This window comes from Apostichopus japonicus, chromosome 17, assembly GCF_037975245.1.
Source record: "Apostichopus japonicus isolate 1M-3 chromosome 17, ASM3797524v1, whole genome shotgun sequence".
In the NCBI taxonomy this organism is placed as follows: domain Eukaryota; kingdom Metazoa; phylum Echinodermata; class Holothuroidea; order Aspidochirotida; family Stichopodidae; genus Apostichopus; species Apostichopus japonicus.
In genome coordinates, this window is record NC_092577.1 from 21,921,755 (window position 1) to 21,946,557 (window position 24,803).

A 24,803-nucleotide genomic window follows, 5' to 3' on the forward strand; every position below is an offset into this window, starting at 1 on the left:
TATGTATGTATGTATGTATGTATGAAAAAGTACTAACTACTAGCGCTAGCCAAATACCTGCAAGTGGGCCTGTGGAAGAACCGAAAAACGACAATGCCAGGTAATAAAACAACGAAGATCTTAAGGTTTCACTCGCATCTTAGGCTTTAGTCATTAATTAGCTTAGCCTTCCCTTTTATCATTCATCGGCATCGCTGAACTTGCAATACACCGTCACCTTATTATCTAGTATGGTGGTACAGTAGCTAGGTAGGTTCGAAGTTCGAACACGTAAGAACTGAAGTGCCTCAAATTTAAAACCTTTATTAATAGGTAAATATTGTTGAATTTGCTCAAATAAAAAAAACCATTAATTGCTTCGTATTTCTAAGTTAAATCAGCCGTCGCTTTGCTTTGACTGGTGAATATATGGGCATTTGTATGAGGTGTTCGAACTTAAAACCCGTTCGAACTTAGAACCAGTACAGTAGGCCTAGGCCTATGTAGCCTAGTGTAAGTTACAGAGGCCTAGTTACAGTACCATTGTAAGTACGTGCACAATGCCTGTGGCGAATGACTGTAAATAATGGCAAGCCCAAACGAAACGTACCCTAGCCTTGGCCAAGGTCCTAGGCTAGGACCTTATTGTACTTTATAGTAGTTATAGCTACAGCCTTTAAGTTGGAGGCTGTTACTCCATGGACTTCTGGATATAGCCCAAGTTTGTGATACAGTCTAACTGTTAGGGCCTGGGCGATGCCAGTGAACTTGCCCTTCTCAAAGACGGTCTAAGATAGCTAGGGTTACTTCGGGTGTTGTCGGAAGGTCGGGCAATAATTAAAGATTACTTCCAATGTAAGCCAGCCAGTGTTGCTGCCTTAGTGAAGAAATAACCCCTAGCTAGTACACAATTATACAAGTAATACTTCAATCATTACGCAGGCCAAAGCTCCCGCTCAAAACATTTACCCGATTTGGGTGTTGTCGGACAAGCGTGGGTGTTTTCAGACGGTCGTGATTTTAGTACAAATATGCAAATAAGACCAATAAACAGAGGAGCAATTTTATATTTTTATCACCAAGTACATAAATTAGACCCAAATGCACATGCAACTTAAGTAAAAACTTATTACAACAATTAACCTTTGCCAGTTGAAATTTAGCTGGAATCTTGCACGTTATGCCAGCCACCGCATTCTGATAATTCCCTGACCTTAACGTTGACCTTGAATTGCTAATTAATGTCCGACAACTACCGAAGCACCTCCGTAATGTAAACTACTGTATATCGTAGCACAAGTTAGAGACCACGCTGCTCAACTTAACATTCACTCTGCTGGTTAGGCTCGCTGCGCCAGCCGTTTGTTGTACGATTACGTCCGACAACACCCGAAGCTACCCTAGGCCTAGCTAGCTAGCACAAGGGCATCCCTTGAGTTGACCCCCTGAGTAATCATGGAAAGTCCATCCCTGTACAATTACAACGAAGTTTTAGTGGCTGCCAAATATTACAAAAGCATTTCTGTTATATTTTTCATGTAAGATGAACTTCATGGAGACCCATGGGCCTATAGCCTAAAGGTTTTTCTTGCACTAATTTCCTTCCACTGTCTTTGACAGCCTCACAGTTTTGCTTTCATCTAGGCTAGGCCAAGGTAACTAGGTCTAGGCTCATTACTTTTACCTTTTTGTCTAACAGTAGGCCTAGGCTCCAGCAAAAGTATTTGTTCCTTAAAACCACACTTCTACATGCTCTATGTAACTTACAGTAGGCCTATGGGTATTTCCATAAACTAGGGGTCCAATAGAGTAATATGAGGTCAAAATTTAAAGATCATTTTAACTGGTTGAAATTTGTACTCATAAGAGAGTATTATCAGCAGTTATCAAAAATACATGCCAGTAAATTGACCAACATAAGGGGGACACCAAAGCAGTCATTAATCTTCTCTTAAAAGAATAAAGAAAAAAAAATAAAGAAATGGTTGAAAATTCATAGTCGAGTGTGATTTAGGACCCCTTGTGACAAGAACATGGAAACAGTTTGAAAGAATTCTCCAAAACTTAAAAAGAGTCAGTTTCATTTTTATCAACATTTTCAGGTGTCAAAAGGTCTACACTTTTACATATTTTGCACAATATTGACTAATTTTAACCAGTAAATCATAAATAGTGTTAAAATTTTCATCTTTGACACCCTTAGACTGTTAGACTTGTTGTCATTTAGTATCTTATTTTACATCATTTTATGGACATGTGTGATACTTGGAAGATATTTCACTCCATTTTAGACCCGCATGTAACAGGGACACCAAGAATTGGTGTCCCCATTACACCTAACATGCAAGGTGCCAGTTTAATTTTTAAAGGTTGAGTTGACCTGGAAACTTTCAAATACAGTATAAACCACTGTTTGTAGTAATAAGATACAGTAGGCCTATTTAATCAAAAGCCTCAGTTTCATTGAATTTTTTTTGGTCATGACCAACATAACTAGGTATGACAGCATGGGGGACACCAAAAAATTCAAATGTTCATCACGATAGAATAGTTGGTTCAAAAGACATGGGATTATGTATTCTGGTAACATTCTGGGACCTTCTTTTCATGTAACTGAATTCACCCCCAAATTAAGCAGTTTGTGCAAATGGTGAAGCATCAAATTTTACCATCATACTGTAACTCACTGAGGGGGACACCAAAATTATGTCGATTATGAATTATACCTTAAACAATGTTTGTTTTCATTTTGGCTTTCAAAATGTGCTAGTATCTAAAAGAGTTTGACCTTATTCTTATATCTAGAAAACTTCTGCCACCTGAGAATGACCACATTTATTCAATTATGAAAAGTACTTGAGAAAACCAACATAACTAGGAGGACAATAAAGAGTCATGTTTGTCAGGTTGTTTTCTATCACCTCGTTTGGAAAATTGGGTGAAGCAATAATACTGATATTCTGGAAATGTTGACTATTGGTGATATCCTTATCATGATAAATGAGCAAAGTAATTCAATCCATCATAAATAAGCTTTTCAGATAAATCAGATTTGTATGCTTGTATGTCACAGGCATTACCCCAAAATCAGGGGGGACACGAAAGGTACGGTAAGTACTGTAGTCTATTTTCTAGAAAATACTACACATTGAATATTCAGTTTATATATCATAAGAAAGCCATGTTTGTAAGGTATACTAAAATACCTGAGGCACTGGTTTGTTGTATTCCCTGTTTTTGAAATTTAGCATTATATTGGCAAAGTCAGGAAAAAGGCCATTGGACCCCTAGTTTATGGAAATACCCCAATATTAGATTAAATTTGCCTTGGCACTCGGAGAAGTAGCGCAAAAGATCTGCACACGTAAGGACATACTTGTGCCCATGCAAAATCTAGACAGCCATTTTTCTACTTGGCCTTTCTTCTTCTTTTCAATACTGTACAAATGCCTAATGGGCAAGGCTATCCCGTACAGTTCAAAAACTAGGGCTACAGTAAGTAAGGGAGTCGGATGATGAAAAAAGACTAACCGAGGCAATAACTGTTTAAGTCAAGGGTCAATAGTTGGCTTTAAAACTATCGACTGATAGGGCACAACGAACATGCTTAGGTAACCGGTTCCAACTGGGTATACTGTAGTCTGGGGATAGAAAGATTTTTGATAACAGTTTATTAGTAAGAGGTGGTGGTATAAGTATATACCTACAGTACTGTACCTTTATTGGACCAGTAGCCGGTCGAACATGGTTTAACTTAAAGGGTCAATAAGGTAATTAGCTACATTATTTGGAAGAAGAACATGACTTTCTTTGTAGATGACACCGAGGCAAGTCCTTAGTCGTCTACAGTAGTCTCAAGCAGGGGCTCAAATCTGTGTTTTTGTTTGGGGGGGGGGGGGCGAGTTCACTGTCTAAGCGGAGCGCCACCAGGTTGGCGCGTAGAGTACCGAGAAAATTTTCGTCCCTGAAGGCCCCCAGATCGCCGGAAATGGCACTTGCCGGGTCGTTTGATGTCCTTCGAAACAACACCTATATTGTGATGTGGAATAGAACTATTGAAGAAACTGGAGTGACTCTAGAGCGCGCCGAAGATTTTGGGTTTTTAGTAGAGAAATTGTCATCTTGGGAGAAAAAACAGGTAGCCTAAACCGTCGGGGAGAGTTGTCGTCGTCGGAGTTGGGGGGCGAAATGACGGTTTCGCCCTCACTTTTTCACTTGGGGGGCCATGGCCCCCTCTGCCCCCCCCCCCCCGCGATTTGCGCCCCTGGTCTCAAGTCTGTCCTAGCCATACCTGTAGTCTTATGAAAGTCTTAAATTATTCAGCCACAGTATCTGACTCATGTGGCAAGTTATTTGAAGACAGGGAGATTTTGAGGAGACAACTTTGTCAAGGGGTGATTTTGCTAAGTGAGGAGTTTGTATATGGCCAGGAACAATGTTACTGGGGCAGTGGCGGATCCAGGCGGGGGAAAAACAGGCACGTGCCTCCCCTAATGGCCGTCTTGCATGACAAAAAAGTTGAGGCAAAAAAAAAGAAGCTTCGAAGTGTGTCAAATAATAGCACCATTTTGTATCTCAGCCTTCTTCCAAAAGCAAAATTTCCCTTAGAATTCTCCCCAGGACTGATTAATCTTACCTTGCACCCCCTTCATTGAAAACTCTTTGATATGCCACTGCTGGGGACTGGTTATATGGGGCCTGTTGACTGGTTCACATAACTCATGCAGTTTATACATGTATACTAATTAACAAGGTACAGTACTGTATACATAGAACACTTCAAACAAACAAAGATCAGCCTTTTCACCATAAATGCTAGCAGCAATAATTCTTCATTCATTGGTGTAGAAGTGTTCTGCCTTGTCATGTGTAAATACAATACATCCAATGCATACACTATTACAGTAGGACAAAGATCTCTAGGATAAAAAGCTGGGGATCCCAGTGCGCCAATGCAGCTGCAAGACTGGCTGTTAGCCTAGGTTCGAAGTACCGCACTGTACAGTACCTCTTACAGTAGGCTAGAATTAGACCCTGACATAGGCCTACAGTACTGTAATCCTGGAATATGGGTCCGGCCTTTATTGTTGGGCGAATTTGATTTTTCCGTACTGTAAGTTGGGAAATAAAGCAAAAATTATCGCAATAATAAAGATAAGTTTCCTGTAAAAGCAATTTCCCTTCTAGTTCATTCCTATATTAGAATATTTAAGGTCAAGGATAATCAATTAGTTCCAAATGTATGATTAATGACTACACAACTTCATTTCACTCTCTCCTGGATGGAAAACTCTGGTGGAGAGAAATGAACTTCCATTGATTTTACACCAGTTCAATGTAAAAACAGAATGTCTTCAATAAAAAAAAAACAGACAGTAATGAGTAAAAATAAAACAACACAAGGCAAAGTATTTCACATTTTTTCTTCACAAGAAATCATTGTCATTTTTTGGTTTCGATGTTAAAGCAGCATTTTGCGTCCTTTTCTGTGATTTTTCTCAACCTCACTGATTCCACTTTGCCATAACGACATACATAACTAGCTAATCTATTTATATTTTACTTCAAATGGTGGCATAAAAGTCGAAAAATTTGCAACTTTCAACTTTGTTGTTCTCCAAGATATTTTCCGTTGGGAACCCAATAAACCTCGCCCATAATATGAATATTTAAACACTACGAACGTCATTGACAGATACGTAATATAACACCACGCTTGATTTGTGTACAGTCTATATGGCAGTTGTACCAGGGAGTTGCATAACAACTCCCTGGTACGCGAAGTCTTGAATCTATTTTTAGCAACGGCTCATAACTAAACCTGCATCTCTGATTGGTTAAATTCAAACTAGTGGGTTTGGCGGAATTGTATGCGATTAATTTTAACTGTGAAATTTGTCGAGGACACTCTTCTCATTTATTGACATAAATCGTTAATTACTCGCTAATTAACGCTCTTGGCAGGGTGAAACTTGGATGGTATCTTAGATTGCTGTTTTATGATTGATACATGTAAAAAAATCGATGCACATGTTAAAAAAGTGGAAAAAAGCGACCCAACGCAAAATGCTGCTTTAAGAGAAACCTGTGCGATCCGGCATATATGTACAGTATGTGTGTATGTGGGTGTGTGTGTTTGTGACTTTGCTCGTTATCACAATATCTCAAGAAGGGAAACTCTCCCAGTTCTCAAACTTGGTACATAGATGCCCCATATTGAGAGGAAGAACCCTATTGTTTTGGCGGGGGGTCAAAGGTCATCTAGGGTCACCGAGATTCAAACTCTGAAAACCTTGTTGACATGATATCTTGAGGTAGGAAGCCTGGATTGATTTCGTACTCAGTATGTAGATGCGTTATGGTAAGACAAAGAACCCCATCATTTTTGGTGGGGGTCAAAGGTCATCTGGGGTCACGGGGGGTCAAACTCTGAAAACCTTGTTAACATGATATCTTAAGGTAGGAAGCTTGGATTGATTTTATATCTAGTATGTAGATGCATTATGGTAAGAGGAAGAACCCTCTTGTTTTTGGCAGGCGCCAAAGGTCATCTAGGGTCATCAGGATTCAAACTCTGAAAACCTTGTTAACATGATATCTTGAGGTAGGAAGCCTGGATTGATTCCATACGTAGTATGTAGATGCGTTATGGTAAGACGAAGAACCCCATCATTTTTGGTGGGGGTCAAAGGTCATCTGGGGTTATGGGGGTCAAACTCTGAAAACCTTGTTAACATGATATCTTGAGGTAGAAAGCTTGGATTGATTTCATTCTTAGTATGTATATGTGCCCCATTATTTTTGGTGGGGGTCAAAGGTCATCTGGGGTCTCTGGGGATCAAACTCTGAAAATCTTGTTAACACCATATCTTGATGTAGGAAGCTTGGATAAGTTTCATTTTTTAGCATTCAGATGTGTTTTGGTGAGACTTAGCACCCTCTTGTTTTTGGTGGAGGTCAAAGGTCACCGGGGTCAGATGCTGAAAACCAAGATCTTTATCTGGGGTCACCAGAGGTCAAAAAGGAAAATTTCCCAAAAATTCCCATGACCTTCATCTTGGGACACCACAGGTCAAAAAACAATTTTTCAAGAATTTACAAGATCGTCACCTGGGGTCTTCAAAGGTCAAAATGCAAAATTTCCCAAGAATTCCCAAGATTAAATATGAATGCAAAATTTTATTTTGCCAACACCTTAAGATAGCATTTCACCAGTGACTGAAAGAAATGGGATAACATGGCATTATTTGAAATAAAACATATATGTCTCATTGAAACCTCAATGAATTAAGACCGCGTGTTTGGTCTAATGGTAGAGCATCCGCCTCTCACGCGGGAGGCCCGGGATCGATTCCCAAGTTGAGTCATACCAAAGACTTTAAAAATGGAACCTACTGCCGTTGTGGGTGATGCTCCGCATAAGCAATGGAGTAAGGGAAAACGAGCCAGTGAGCCACAACTGGAAAAAAGGCCGTGGCCGGCTCGACTTGAACCAATTGGTTGGAAACTGGGCCGTTAAACCTCATCTAACTAACTGCATTCTGGTTGAGATCTTGCTATCATATCGCGATAACAAGAAACACTAGTAGGCCTTAATATGTGTACAGTAAGTGACAATTGACAGGCTAATGATCTTGTGTTGTAAACTTGTAGCAAAGAAGATGCACATGTATGTACTAAACCTCATTTATTATCAAAAGTGGTCATCCCACAATGTTACAGTATCTGGAAATGGTTTACTACCTTTATTGTATAATAACATGTACTGAAGGTAGTTATGCTACTGTACAGTAGCTAGCCCACTGTACACTGTGCAGTACCTGTAGGCTAGGCAGTACCATAACCGACTATAAGGCCTTTAAAAAGATAAATATGGCTACAGACATTAGTCCTCATTAATTTTTTCACTTTCTTTTGTTATACTGTAGGCACACGGCATTCAGCTAGAAGGAAGAAAAGAGATGCAAGCCCTGAAACAATAGCAAGACAGGTAGTCACTAGAAACTGTGATGAAAAAAAATTTTCAGTGGGACGCTTCCCTGGCAAAGGTACAGTACTGTATGTCAACTTTCTTTGTTTTGGAAGAATGATCAACTAGCTGTAGGGGATAGGAGGGCATAAAATGGGGAATAAGAAAAGATTTCGAAGACTTTGAAATGCACATGATGAGCTGTCAAGTGCCCAGGTTTGAATGGAGAACATATCTGGGCAATTGTTGGTATATTAGCACACAAAGAATACTTGGAAAATCATTCAATTCCTGTCTAGCCTCTGTAGCCTTAAACTGGCTTGTATTCAGATCAAAACTTGTCATCACATATATATACCTATGTCCAAGCGTTTTGCTGTTCAGCAACTTCAGCTGCTCCCATAATGCATCCATACATAACAGCTGGAAGCTTGCCCTGGGCATGAAAATGAGTATGTACAGTACAATAAGTACTGCAAATACGAGAGTGCATAACAATAGTGGCCAGGGAATTGCTACCTGTCCAAACTACGATATTTGGTGAACCCAGCTGTAAATAAGAATTGTGTGCAATGTACAGTACTTACAGTACAGTACATATCACTGTGAGTAACAAGACCACTCAGAGTGACTTGCAGTGTACAGTACAGTATATCCAGAGATAAAATTTAAATGTGACTGCTTCTGTGTCAATCAAAGTTCTGTGACCAATACAGGCAGATAATCTCAATTTAGCAGTGGTCTGTGTAATTATTTTGGGGTGATGAGTATATGGCTTTAACTCTCATGGGCTTGATGAAGAATGTATTTGAAGTGGGCTGTAGACTTCACAGGCAAAACAGCAACAACTACAGTACTGTACAGGCTGTCCCCACCTACATGGCAGTACCACTCTCGCAGGATTTATCTATTTTTGAGAGAGCTACCGGGGCGAAGTTGAATCCAGAAAAGACAAAGGGCCTTCGTCTTGGTAGCTGGAGATACAGAGACTTACCATTCGGTGCGTCGTGGTCGGATCAGAATATCAAAATTAATGGTATATGGTTCGGCTACGATGCACCTGGTGATGTCACCTGGAGCGAGAGGGCTGAGGTATTTGAGAGCAGGCTCGAAACCTTTGGCACCCGCTGGCTTTCGATCCTAGGGAAAGTCACCGTAGTTAATCGTTTTGTTTCGCCCATCTTGTGGTACCCGGGCGCGGTGTATCCAATTCCGCGTCGCGTCCTGGTGCGGTTGGAGAGAGCGATATTTTCATTTATTTGGTCGGGTGGTACAGAGCTTGTCAAAAGGGCGGTAATGTACCAAAAACTGGAGAAGGGTGGGTTAGGGGTGGTTCATCTGGGAAGTAAGTTAACTTGTTTGTTATTTAAGCAGTTGTTTGTAGCGGTAACTGACCCAGGGTTGCCTTGTTCATATTTTCTACGTTTTTGGGGCGGTTTGCACCTGCGTCGATGGGTCCCGGCGCTGTTTAGCAACAGAGAACCGCATAGTAGTACTCCAAACAGGGTGGTGCGTGTCATTTGCTCCGCTCTGATTGAGTTGCCCCCTGTTGACCTGTCACAGCCGGCCCTCGTTCACAGTTCGTTGCGGGATAGGGCCTTGAATGCAATTTTTGTACAGGGACGTCATCCTGTCGAAGTATGGCGTTCGGTGCATTCAAGGCTGAATGGTTGCAGGCTCCGTGACCTTGCATGGAGAATTGCACACGGTGCCTTGGTGACCAATCTGAAAAGGTATCACTGGCGATTGGGTGATGGACTGTGCCCGAGGACCGGCTGTGACAGCTTAGAGAGTACTGCCCATGTTTTTTGGCATTGCCCCTTTGTTTTGAACTTGTGGGAGTGGTTTCAGTCCTGGACCGACCGTTTAACGGGAGACCGTTCATGGTCGGTAGGACAGGGTTTTGTTTTGTATGGATTAGATCCTCCAGTTTGTTCCGTTGCTGTGTTGCAGCGTATTATTTATGTTTGTTCTGTTGTAAAAAAACTTATTTGGAGGAATAGATGTGATGTTGTTTTTAGGGGGAAATTTGCCAGTTGGCAGGCAGTCCTGGAGGCGGTGAAGTCTGACATTCGCCTTCAGGTCGAAGGCGATTTTCGCCGTTTATCTAGGGCTGCCTTTTTTGGACGGTGGTGTGCTGGGGAAGGGTGTTTTGTTTCGCTGCGTGCTGGTCGTCCTTTTGTAGTTTTTTAATATTTCAGTGGGGGGTTGGGCGTTTTGTCTCTGCAGGTCGGTGAGCGTATGTACTTTTTTGGCTCGCTTGACCTGAGGTTCGTTTGTAAGAATGGGATGGTTTGGTAGTGCCGTTTGGCCGTGACGTTTTGTATCCCGTATGACGGGTCACGTAAAAAGCACATGGCAGTACCACAAAGATACTGTGGTACTGTAATACTGTACTGTATATTGTATACAGGTGTACTGCTGTATAGGGCTCGCAGTATGATGAAGCAGTTTTACAGTTTCTCTAAATTTAATTACAGTCATGCACTGACCACCCCAAACTACTGTACATCTATCAATGGACAGCCATATAAGGGATTGGTCACAGTACAGTGTACAGTACTTTGACATACACAAAAGAGGCAGTCACATTCAAGCTGTACCACAAGATTTATGAGTTTCTCTGATTGGTCTGTATGTGAAAATCAGTGAGTTGAACTGTAATGTACTGTACTGTACATTGCATAACATTCCATAATTAAAGCAATGTGCACCGTTTTCTTTCAGAAGTGCTGGCAAACTACTGTAGTTGTTATGTGACAGAAATAGCCATGAGGGAATAAAACTCCTGTATGGGGTGCTTGGGGGAAGAGGGTTTAACAGGGGTTTCATTTTGGGATGATGAGTGTATTGCATTGTGTTGTAAGTTTTGTTATTTAAGTGTACCTCAAGTGTAAAATTTCAAAAATATCTGTCGCAAAGCTTAAAAAATAAATCCAAATAGTCCAACTCCCATCTTAATAGGACATTCCTAAGCTGAGATAAAATGTTGAAGCTAATTCATTAAAATTGTTATGGTATATTGTGTAATAATTTGTGATGTGTAATTTTTCCACTAATCAAATTACCATCTTTGTTTTTCTGTGTTTTTGGGAAAGTCACTGCACCTTGTGGCAAAATGTGATCACTATCTTTATCTTACTGGGTGACTTGACTATACTGTACAAGCCTCTCCATGTTTACATGCTATAGAAGAAAACTAAATTGTTTAAGGTTGTATAAATATTTTACTGTAGTTTGAAATGAAACAAAAGGGTCGTTCCATGCCAATTCAGCAAGTGGTTCCAAGGTGACCATCTCTGATTTTGAAGATTTTCCCTCATAATGTCACTGCATAGACAAAATGAACACACTGAAATTTTTAAGCCAATACTGTAGAGCAGTTTTGAAGCCTTGGGATCCAGTGAGTGAGATTCATTTTCCAGCCTCTAAAGTACTGTATTTTCACAATTCCAGACTTAAGGTACACTTAACAGTTTTGACAAACTGAATAAAAGATATTTAGTCTTTAGTCAGTGGACACATCTCAACAAAAAAACGGATATCAAAGTTCAAGTGGAAATTTCAATTTACAGTATTTGTTTTAACTCAACATACAGGCCTACTTTAAAGCAGGGAAAGTATACTGTTGAAGGAACCGTTGCCATCTCGGTAGACACATTTTGTTGGCATTCCTCTCTGACAACTTACAGTATATTTGAGGAATGTGTTACTGGGATCAAAGTCAATTCAGTACGCACTACCCTATACCTGTAAGTAATAGCAGTATGCAGGTATACCTTAAATTAGGGTTCTTAATAATAATGTCCTTATAATGAAAATGTGACACTTTGTTTTAATTTTAGGAAGGGGAGTTGTTGCCAATACGTCATTTGAAAAAGGAGACTTCTTAGTCCATTATGCAGGAACATTAAGAAGTGCTCAGGATGGCAATAAGCTTGAAGAACAAAGTCCATCATGTTACAGATATTTCTTCCAGTATGAAGGCAAAGAATGGTGGTAAGTAACATTTTTTTGGTCCCAGATCTGACCTACTGTCTTTTGAATAGAGTGCTGAATTCATTGATCTTACCTGTACTGTACCACAAAATCACCTGTCCATACAGTATAAAGATCAATATGAGACAGTGAGACAGCATCAAACTTTGGTAAATTGGAATTAAAAATTGCAGGTAGTCACATTGGCAGAAAGACATGATACTCTACCAAAACTTAACACATATGGATCAGTGAAAATTATTCATTGGCAGATTTGCAAGAAAACATGCTCTGTCCATTTTGAAAATATTGCACAAGGAAACGAAATTGAACACATAAATAGTGCAAATTTCATTAAATTTACCACTTGCCCATTTGTACTTTGAGAGAAAATACATTACAATTTCAGAGGCTTCCTAGACAATAATTTATTAATTTGTTGTAGGCTACTGTATTTGATCATAACCTTTCAGTGCCAAGGGTTTCCTCAGAGTACAGAAAAGTCACATTACTGGGCAGTGGATTTCCGATATTCCAATAAAATACTAAAACAGTTATTTTCAGTTTTATTCCTGACTTTATTCAGAAAGCATCCTCTTCTCGGTTAAATAGGAAAAGCACAAAAAGAAAAGTATGAGAGCTGTATTTTACAAAGTGTAACTAGTCCTACTACTCTTCTATTGCTCAAAGTCTCCCTAGCCCAAATCAGCCTTATGTATCTCTCGCTCTCTCTCGCTCTCTCTCTCCAAACACATCCTCCTTCCCATCTCTCTATTTTTTGCTCTGCCCAACATTCCAGGGAACCAACTCCCACTTGAGAGATAACCTGTGACCATATAGACTGGAATGTACATACAGTACTTACTAATCCAGCCAGAATGTGCAAATCCAGCAGCAGGGCAGGAATTAAGCAAGGGCTCAGGGCGATTAGCCCCTGTAACTTGCAAAATAGCCCCCAAAAGTAGGGTCACAATGGCGATTTTGGCCATATAGTTTGTGCAGGGAAGACCATTTAAAACACCACATTCCAGCCAACTAGCCCCAAAAGAGCCCTAGTAAGACAAATGTTAATTCCTGCCCTGTCCAGCAGCCCTCTTGTAGCTGAGAAACACTCAAGTATCCATCAACATGCCATAGCACCTCCCATTTAGGTCAATACGTCTCCAACAGACTGGAACTTGTGTTTACCAAACTTTTATTTACAGTAGCCTGTAAGGGGCAACACTTTAATATAGGTTTTGTGACATGGCACCAAAAAGAGCTGTTTCACATGTCAGTTAAAGAATTAAGTCCTCCCATGAAAGACCTATCAGAATTATTTCAATATCTCAAAATTTACTGTACATCTTCAAAGTTTGATGGTTTCTGAAGGAACTCATTGCCTATGCAAAAATAATGATGTGGAGTGGTGCAGAGTGTTAAGATTTCTTTTGTTAACCCTATATAAATTATCTCTTAATTACTTATCAGATAGATTACAGTTTGGTGAGTGATTTCAATATTTCTGAAGGAAAGAATTTTAACTTTCATAATAAACCCCTTAGGGGATAACAATGCTACCAGTGTCCTTGAAATTAAGGTTGAAAAAACAAAGGTAGATTTGTTAGATGAGGTTTAACGGCCCAGTTTCCAACCAATTGGTTCAAGTCGAGCCGGCCACGGCCTTTTTTCCAGTTGTGGCTCACTGGCTTGTTTTCCCTTACTCCATTGCTTATGCGGAGCATCACGCACAACGGCAGTAGGTTCCATTTTTAAAGTCTTTGGTATGACTCGACCTGGGAATCGAACCCGGGCCTCCCGCGTGAGAGGCGGATGCTCTACCACTAGACCAAACACGCGGTCGTAGAACATGAGCCATATAAAGTACTGTATGTCCATCTTTTGATGTCACATATTTGCATACTTAGCTCATGTTTATTCACAATACAAGTGTGAAATAGAAATAACCCTGTAAAATGGTCAATGGAATTTAATGGGAATTGCGGCTATTTTTTGGATATAATGCTTTGTACATCAAATATCCAACTATGTAATATTCATGTCACACGACCTTTAAATATGTGATTCAATAGTCAAAACCCTTAAGTGATCTTAGTGTTAAACAGGCTTATTAACACACTATTTAAAGGAACGTGTTTTACACACATTACCTGTATCATGCATTTCTAAGAGTAATAATATAATAAAAAATATTTGAAATATACACCTACTGAACTAAGTCCTTCTAAACAGGCAGGTCCAAGCTACAGTACTCAGTCCCAAGAAGTGATTTTTGGTTTCTAGTCCTATGCAGTCCTGATGGCATGTGTGTGTACAGTAGGGTAAACTGGGTAAAAACGCCCATGGGGTAAAAACGCCCGGAAAACTTTTTTCCTCTGCTTGTAAAAAATCATATGATGTTTGATAGAATGGAACATAATAAATATTGAGAACAATGTTAGTATATAGTAATGATATAAAGAAAAATATTTATTAACATATTTTAGGGGTATTGAGGAAATTGCAAATGTTGGGTCAGGACAGTTGAGGAGTCATTTCTGGAAAACATGCAGTGTAAGTCTTTTGTCGTAAATTCATTGAAACCTCAACATTTGCATTTGTCCTTTATGGTTGAGTTAAAAGTTGGAATTCCTGGTGTATATATATTACATTTTGAATTTATGTGGACAGTAATTAACATACTGGAAAAAAGTTGGAACGACTGCAGTATGCGGTCATTCTATGTCAAATCAACAAATCATTTCAAGTGACATATACAAACAGCAAATGAAAAAGGAGTAAAATCATTTCTAGACCTACTGCAACAATTGAAATCTCTGAGTGTCCTGTATGTCACAGTGCAAATGACTTGGACCTACAGTATATACCCTGATGTATTCCCAACCATCCATTTTTTATGTTCTGGCACAATATGCATTCTTCCCTTTGTACTTTATTTGTAGTATGGATGCTACTGAAGAACCTGCAGAGGGACCATGCCTGGGTCGGCTGGTAAATCATGGGACCAGGCGTGAATTGAATGCAAAGATGAAGGTTATAACTGTCAATCATACTCCTGCTTTGTGCCTTTTTGCCGTACGAGACATTCAGAAAGGTGAAGAACTCCTATACGACTATGGCATAAAGGAGTTACCATGGAAAAGTGACAAAAAGGTGAATTTTTAACAGTCATTTAACACACCTACAGCACCATCAGAGCATTAAAAAAAGAAAAAAAAATGTCAGTGAAATGTACTGTTGTACAGCTACAAGTTTAAAAGGCTTTTGTCAAAGTGGTGGGCAATTAGGTCTGCTCAAAGACTACAGTAAAGTGTTCTTGTTGTTGTTTCTGCTGCTGTAGCTCTGCTGAACCTACATGTACACGTACATCACCAGTTGTACTTTGTAAAAAAATAGACAAGAGGTGTTAAAGAAACTGCACACTTCTGGCAGGAAAAGACCTGAGACACAAGTTGTGAAAAGAAAAGATCCTTGACATGATTGAACAAGATTTTTTTTTGTAACAGCAACAACAGGAGTAAACCATCATGATTCTCAGTAGAGTGACTTCTATAATGCACTGTACTGAGCAGTATGAAAGGAGTAAAACAGTTGGAAAAGCCTCGGAAATTTTTACAAATTTCATGCTTATTACTTATTGTAGTAATGAAGGCAGTTCAGTATTAAAAACAGGTTCTGTAGGGATATGGACATCCTGTACAAGTATGCTATTATACTGTATTCAGTGACATGAGACATGAACCACATTGGTTTGTGCCAGTCTGTAATCATGTTTTGAGACCTTACAACAATCAAAATGATGGCAAATAGCAAGAAAGTTAAAGCTTCTTTGTCCATCTTCTGTGCCTTTTCTAGATCAAACCCCTATGCCAAGACATTCAAAAGGACACACCAGCCAATAAATTGGACAGCTTCAACTTAGAAGATATGATTCCTCCCAGCAATACAGAGGGTGTTGCTGAACAGAGACCATCAGATTCAATGGCATTGGAAAGGAAAAAAGGCACAGGTGACGGGAACAGTTGTGAAGAACAAGAGGCTGAAAATGAACCAGTGGAGCTTAGGAATGATGGACAAGACAAAATGGAGGAAGAACCACCTACAGGAAGGTTGAGGAATGATGAAAGAGAATTGAGGTCACAAACAGAATGCCAAGATTCACTCAACGATACACTGCCAGCTAATGGGGATTGTTCCAGCTTAGAACATACAACTCCTTCGCATGATAAAAGATCGGTTGTAGAAGGGAAACAAGCAGATTTACTGGTCCTCAGACTACCAAAAGTTTCAGGTGAAAGGAGCAGTTGTGAAGAACAAGAGTCTGCAAATGAACCAATAGAACTTAGGAGTTATGTTGGAAATGAAGAAAAGGAGGAAGAACCATTCCCTAGCCGCTTGAAAATGAAAGAAAGTGAATTGAGGTCACATACAGAATGCCAAGATTCACTGAAGGACACACTGCCAGCTAATGCAGATTGTTCCAGCTTAGGAAATATGACACCTCTGCATGATAAAAGATCGGTTGTAGAAGGGAAACAAGCAGATTTAATGGTCCTCAAACCACCAGAAGATTCAGGTGAAGGGAGCAGTTGTGAAGAACAATTAGAGTCTGAAAATGAACCAATAGAGCTTAGGAGTGATGTCGGAAATGAAGAAAAGGACGAAGAAAAATTCCCTAGCAGCTTCAAGATAAAAGAAAGAGAATTGAGGTCACAGACAGAATGCCAAGATTCACTCAAGGACACACTACCAGCTAATGCAGATTGTTCCAGCTTGGGAAATATGACACCTCTGCATGATAAAAGATCGGTTGTAGAAGGGAAACAAGTAGATGTAATGGTCCTCAAACCACCAGAAGATTCAGGGAAAGGGAGCAGTAGTGAAACACAAAGTGAGCCAGAAGAGGTTCTTAGGAGAGTTGGTGATGTAAGTGAAGAAAAAGAGATGGAATCATTCATACACAGCATGAGAATTGAAGGAGAGTTGGGGAACCAGACAGAAAGCCAGGGGTTACCTGAGGACACACAGTTTCATCAAATGGACTGCTTTGACCCAGAAAATGTAATGCCTAGTGATGAAGAGGATAGTTCATTAAATAGCCAAGGGTATTTGATGCTCCTTGATATATCCAAAGGTACTGATGAGGATGTCAGCAGTGAAGAAGAAAATTTTAAATTTGCACTTATCCAGGGTGAGGGAAATTGTGACACAACAGGAAAAACAACAAAAGAAGGAGATGAACAATCCACCATCAGCAGCTCTGAATCTTTCTGTGCACCCCAGTTTGGGAGGAATTGTGACAAAACAAGAAAAAAAACAAAAGATGAACAATCCACCACCAGTAGCTCTGATAGTGAAGAAGATCCTTCATATGCACCACACAGTGATGTTGAATCTGATGGTAGTCAAGAAGATCCTTCCTATGCACCACACAGCGATGTTGAATCTGATGGTAGTCAAGAGTTTCCCTTTTATAATAAAAAGCCAAATTCTCCTTGTCCTGTAACATCCACAAGTGAAGATACTAAGCCTACAAACCAACCCTCTACATCATCGTACAAGAAACCCTACCGGCTTTGCATCTTTTGTGACAGCATGAAATCCAAACTGTCTGAGCACATTGCAAAGCAACATCACAATATTGACAGGGTTGCTTTAGCCCTTAAACTTGCCACAAGGGAAAAAGAGATTTAAGATTTAAGAAAGAAGGTATTCTGAAGTTTAACAAGCATCAGGCAAAGTGTTCTAAACCTGCATACCACAGGGAGAGGTCTTCAGTCATTGACAACTTGGTAATGTGCAACATCTGCTCAGGATTCTATGCCAAAAGATATATCAGAAGACACCTTGAATTTTGTCAGAGTCAGTCAGAAGGTTGTTCTGCATCACTGCCCATCCCTGTCCATCTACTAGCCAATGAGGAAATTTGCAGTGAAAGTTTCATGGAAAATGTTCTGAATAGATTCCGTCCTGATGAAGTGGGAACCCTATGCACGAAGGATCCAGTGGTATTGATGATCGGAAAGAGACTCTGGGAAAAGCAAAAGCGGAAAATGGATAAGAAGACTGAAGTGCGACGTTCAGTTATGACTGACATGAGACGTCTTTCTGCTCTCTATCTAGAAATGAAAACTACTGAAAAAGTGTTGGGCGAATTTCCTTGTAAGAATGGGGATGCAGGTGATATTTTCAAGAGAAACAACTTCAGACACTTAGAAGAAGCCATTTCATCTTTAACGACTTCAGAATCTAGCAGTGGTAGCGACCTAAAAGCTGGATTGAAGCTCGGAATTTATTACCTCCTGAAATCTGCTGCCAAAATCTCATTGATGACCAAGATAACCTTGCAGAAGATGTCGATAAATTGGTCCAGGTATTAGAGTTAAGTAACAATTTCCTGTTTGGAGATGCCACGTACAAAATCAACCAGCAGAGGCAAGTGAAGTTGAGGAAACCAGATGTATTACCCTTGGAAAGTGATGTGAAAAAACTGAGGGACTACACTGTTACAAGAATGCACGAGATCACTTCTGATGAACTGGAAGTCTGGGACACCCACAGATTTGTAGAGTTACGAGACCTGGTAGTATGTCGCCTCGCATTATTTAATGCTCGAAGAGGGGGGGAACCTTCTAGGTTACTAATCAGAGAGTGGACTGATGCTGAAAAAGGCGTCTGGCTGGACAAACAGCAATTGGAAAATCTTCATCCTCTTGACAAGGCATTAGCAGATACCCTGAAAATAGCTTATCAGAGTGGAAAGGGCAATAAACACCTTGTTCCAATTCTTTTTCCCCCTGACACAGTTGAAGCGATGAAGAAATAAGAAGAAATGCAACAGTTGATGACACAAATCCCTTTGTATTTGCAAGTATTAACCAATCAGATAACCATGTGTCAGGATGGCATGCTGTAAGCAGTGTCTGTGACAATGTCACCCTCACAAACAAAAGTATAGTTACAGCAACGAAGAACCGACATAGAGTTAGCACTATGTTTGCTTTAATGGATGTTCCTGAAAACGACAGACAGTTTATTTACAAACATCTTGGACATTCAGAAGAGACCAACAAAAATATATATCAGACGCCACTTGCTCTGAAAGAACTGACGGTAGTGGGCAGTCGACTCCAGACAATTGATGAAGGTAGGAGACTGCACTGTTAGTTTCTCCTTTTCACATTTGTGATTTAAAGCCTTTGGAAATACTCACATACTTTGTATTTAGATTTGCAAACAATTAATGGTGTAAAACATTATATGGCCCAGCATAGTTTTTAACCTTATTTCCATTTGTGGATTCAGAAATTCTGTCACATTTGAAAAACTAGTCAATTCTGCTCAATTGCATAGAGCAGCAGTAACACATTGAGTTGAGCATTCATGATATTTCCTGTACTGTACGATAACTTATATTTTCTTCCACACCAGGTGAAGAAGCTCTTGCCTGCACTCCTGGGACAAGCTATGCAAACACAGGTGAGCATTCTTTTTCATTGTCTTTTTTATGAAACAAGCTGTAGTCCTGTAGGTTCACAGCTATTGCTTGGTTGTCTTCACTCCACATCATTAAGCTAGAGAGCTTCTCAAAGGGTTGCAATTTCTAAAATGACAGGTCTCAAATATTTCAAGTAACTGCTTCATCCTTTATTTTAACTTTACCACTGACAAAGACAAAGACACAGAGCCAGGCAACGGAGGAGATAATAGCTTTCTTATTTTTCATAGAACTTTTGGTGGTACTAAACTTCTAATAGGTCTGTCTGATAATGTTTTTGGAGTTCATGCAAGCATATATTTGACCTACTTCATTTTATGTGGAATTTTGCTACAAGAAGTATTTTGTGATTCTTTTGTTTTCTGTTTTAGAGCCTCCTTTAGAGCTAACTTCGAAAGGTGGGAACGGAATAACTGCCATGGAAGAAGAAGAAGAAGAAGAAGAAGAAGGAGAAGAAGAAGAAGTAGAAGAAGCCTGTTGTGTAAATAGCGAAGAAGGTAATAGACATACTTGAATTTATTGAAATGTGAATATCATACACTAGACATGGCACATTTGTACACACATTCCTTGTAGAGCTAGAATATCACATCCCCCATGCTGTAATTATTGAACTTGTGTCACTTTCTACGTAACCTTACAATGTTTACTTCTTTTTTCAGATTTGCCAGGTGAGCTACCAGAGAATTACAGCACAAAAGAACAGTTGTACAAGCCTGGTAGGTACTAGCTTTTAAATGCATTTGACATTTACAGTTTTGCTACTTTGATTTATTTTGTAGCTTACTATTCTATCAATGCACTTGTCAATTGTAACCACGGCCCCCATACTAGGGCCATAGCGGGGCTGTTGCAACATATTTGCCGGGGATGTGCGGTGTAGTTTGTCCCTTCTATGCAGTAGCGTCAATCTTTACTCGAATGTGGGGGGGGGGGGGGGACATGGCCACTTCCGTCAAAAATTGACTGTCTAAAAATCTAAAGTCAATGGGTGTAATTTCCAAAAGGTGGGAGGACCTGTCCCCCAGTCCCCCTAGGATTGACACCCATGCTTCTATGACGGGAATGTGATGGGAATTTTAGCCAGGATGTGTATCGAAAAAAATGGGCTGGGATAGTTACCCTGGGATTTGCATGAAAAATAGCCGGGTAAATAGCAAGGATCTGGCGGAGGCTTAGCACTGTATGTAGCTACCAATGATATACTAGGTCTACACGAACCTTCAGTCTACTGAACCTTTGATCTAATGGGATTGCCCCATCTCCAAAGATCTGTGTAAAATACTGATTTTAATTGGCATATGAGATGACACTTTGTTTATTTTTTTTTCAATAGCCCTGAAAACTTCTTGCATTCTCTTAAAATAGGGAATGATATATATAGCAACTTTCTTACATCAGATGTTTCACTACAAAACAATTTTACATACTAGTGCATACAGATTACAGATGTAGATGACTGAATATAAGCGAACAAACAAATATGTAAAGTATAAATAGGTGCTCTGTTACATGCACGCCCTGGAGCTCACCAGTGATTAAAATTATTTGTCAAAAAATTGATTCTCAACCTTTCAAGATATTGCACATGAAAAATCCGTAGGATCCTACAGAAGGAGATAACCTTTTTAAAGTGCAACCGAAGCAAGGTAGGATTTAAAATGGCATGTTTCCAACGACTGTGCGGCTTTTTGGTAGGTTGTTAATATTATCTAGGCTACATCAGCCTATACTTGTTCCAGTTTTATACGATATTTCGCCTGGAGTGAATAGCTTCATGCAATCACAGCTTGCGTGGGGATGTCTGCGCTTGGCCTGCATTCACATACACATACATGAGTACGTAGAAGTATGCTTTGTCAAGCAGATTGCATAGACAACAAATATTCAGCATACTCGGTCTACTACAGCCAGGAATATACCGGTCATTGCATTAAAGTTCTTGGGGATGTGCAGTTAAAAAATGCCCTGTCCTACTGGGACCTTATTCAGTTGTAGCGGGGAAGGAAACACACTTGTTACATTTCTGTAAATCACATCCCGGCCTAAGTCCCCGTAATGTCTGGATACGGGGGGTGCATGACTCTTGTTGCTTTATACCCCCTTCATTCACTTTGTATGCTTTTAGCATGTCTTTTTTCTTTGTAGCTCGCAAGTATTGCAAGTGGACACCGAAGCAGACGGCAATTGTGCGAGATTATTTCAAAGACTACTTTCATGGCAGAGCTGAGAAGAAACTTCCAGGTGGGCTATTTTTTTTCTTTCGTATGAAGCTACTTGTCTGGTCATATATCTGACAACTAAGAACCTTCCTCCACTCCAGATACTGTCAAACCTACATTTATGGTGACCTTCAGCTGACTTTTGTATTTAATCAGTTGGGTTTAAACTTTATCAAAATATTTTGAAATACGATTATTCCCACCATTGCAACTCTCCAGTTTGTTTTACTCTACATTTACAGAACATGCATCTGATCATAGCTGGTATTACATTGTTATAAACCTTTCATACCTAGTTTGGCCATTAAAGTGGATATGCTGTAAAAGTGTTTTAGTGTACATGACCATCATAATCATGGAAACTGCTTCACATTCTTTTCGGTTTTCCCAGAGGGAAACTTAGGAGCCAACCTTGCACAAACTTGAGAGGGACCGCGGATTGCAAAGTCGGAAATGACTACAGTAGCACACAGATTACAATGTACACAAGTTACACAACTACTGCCAGTATTGATGAATGAGTCAGCACTGCTCCATATACATCATTTTCTGTAATAAAAGCCAAGGACATAGTTGAACCATAACCTTCATAGCAGGTGTCAAATATACCTTATTGGGGTTGGACGTAGACATTCTAAGAAGTGAAGCCAATTTAAGTGCAGAGTAATACATGTCAGTCGAGCAGGCAAATTGTGCTATAATATTACAGGGTCATTGAATGCTATAAAACTTGCAAAGTCGGAAATGACTACCAAATGCATTGCCATTATTACAGGCAATTACTGTGTGGTATTATTTGTAAAGCATAAAATGGTAGATATACTGTAAGTGGAAGACGATGGCAGTATTAGTTTTCAGCCGGTCGCTCACCGACTGCTTCGATTTCATGTCTGCAAGCAGTTACTACGTAATATCATGGAGTGTGCCCTGCTTTTTAGTGCAAGCAAATACTGTCAAGTGAATCATGCTTCTATGTCAAGTTTTATTCTTGTCAAATGTCGTACAGAATAGCTTGAAGGAGAACTTCTTGGATTATTTGCATGAAAAATTGTCACAGGTGAAAAAGGTGGCTTCATAGAAAACTTGTGGCAGTAGTTCTGTGAAGAAAATAGAGGGAACAAAGCTCTCAATCGATACCCTTTACCACCTATGACCTACTTACTTGTACACCTCAACGTGTAGGCCAGCTAGAAACAAGATTAAAAATTGTCAAAAGAGTAACATGGCAGCTACATGTAGTTTTTGTTAAGACCAAGTTTCTGACAAGTTTTCAACAGTACACCCTTTTGGGAAACACCTCATACTGTAGATTGATTCTACCAGTTAAACACATGAAACGTAGCTCTCTTTGTGCATGTTATTTAAACAGGTCGAAATGACGTCCTAGCATTCCTCAAGGTCCATGACAACTTCGGGCATGACTGGAAGACTATCAAAACAAAAGTTATGAACGAAGTTAACAAGCTACAGAAGATGTCAAAGCAAAGAGAAAAGGGCTGGCAGTGATTCATTGGTATGAACTTGAATTCTGTAGGGAAAAAATACATAAGCGTCATCAAGTAGCTGCTGAAAAACAATTTGTGGACTAGAGCTTGAATTTCTGGACAAGAGCTTGTATGCCTTTCAGAAAGGTATGCATCATTATTACGTACTGGAAAATATACTCTTGAAGGATCACAGAGATTAGAACACTTCACCTGTTGGAATAGTTGCCGCATGTATAGTCATTTTTCCATATGAACACAGTCATTAACATGATGAGAAAAATTTTCAAAGCAATTTTCATTGGATTTTTCTTCAAGTCAGTGCTGCAAATCTATTTATGGAAGCTTTCTGCCCATCCATGGTACCACCATGATTACAGAAATAGTTGGTTTGGTGCATATTATCTACAAACTTGGCAGAATTAAGTTGACATAACAATGGAAGAACTTCTGTCTTTTATCCATTGATGCTGACCAGTAGTAGGATTGATTTGAAATATTCATTGTCAGTCCTTGAATTGTAAATCTTTTGCTAGCAGGCTTCCTGTGTGTGTTGGTCATTCTCATACAGGTATATTTCCCTTTAAAGTACTTCAGGGGAAATATTTTCAGGGTATTGGGTATGGGTCATTCTCTTAAGGTGAAATATACATAGGTATACTTCCCTTTAAATTGCTTCAGGGAAAATATATACAGGGTATATTTCCCTCTCTTTAAGTGTTTCAGGGGAAATATGCAGAGTGTATTCCTCTTAAGGATTAACAAAAGGAACTCTACAGTAACCAATAGGTCAGGGTAGGTTGAATAGTTTGAAAAGATTTAATTTGACCCCATTAAAGCTAGTTTAACTTTAATTTCCCAACATGTATCCCCTATTGTGCCGAACTTGTTTTAAAACCCAAGAAAAAAGTTTTAAAGGGGAATACTGTGGGCAGGCACTGGATGCATCACATTAAATTTTTGAACTTTCCAAATGCAAAAGGGCACGATGGTCTACTGAGACCTTGAGTATCAACAAATGCATGCATGTACAAGAGTGTGTACAGTTTGTAAATGTTCTTTGCGACTGATGTAAAGCTACATTGAGGGTTCTATCAGGGTTGTAGCTAGCCAAATTTGAGTGCAGGGTAATTGTCTGACCGGTGAAAGCGCCTCACCCTACCCCATGGTTTCTACCCCATTTTTCAGCCATTAATTTATGGAGAAAATTTGGGGCTAGTTTTAGGTCTTGATAGGCAGATTTGTGGTGGGCGGGGAAACGTGTTTGCCTGGGGTGCCGGGCAGGAATATCGAGTGCTGGGTGCGGCCACCATCCACCGTAGCTACAACCCTGGGTTCTATACCTGTAGTCTGAATTTATAAAAAAAAAAGACTAAACTAGTAGAGCGTTGTGTGTTTTTTATGATTTCAGTTTGTTTTATATCATCATTATATTGTTTTATATTTATCTTTTTATTTTCAAGGTACAGTTTATTTCAAGGGTTACACATTCATTTGACAGATTTAAGTGATTGGATTGACTTGAAATATTCACTGTAAGGTTGTGAATTATGTATCTTTCTTAAGCAGGCTTCATGTGTGTGCGCTGGTCATTCTCGTAAGGGGAAATATACAGGTATATTTCCCTTTAAATTCCTCCAGGGGAATATATACAAGGTATATTTCCCCTTAAG

General features: G+C 39.6%; 1 pseudogene; it reads left to right on the plus strand.

Annotated features, from left to right (window-relative positions):
* The first annotated feature begins 23 nt into the window (after positions 1–23).
* On the plus strand, positions 24–24,312 carry LOC139985027 (uncharacterized; annotated as a pseudogene).
* Positions 24,313–24,803: the final 491 nt, after the last annotated feature.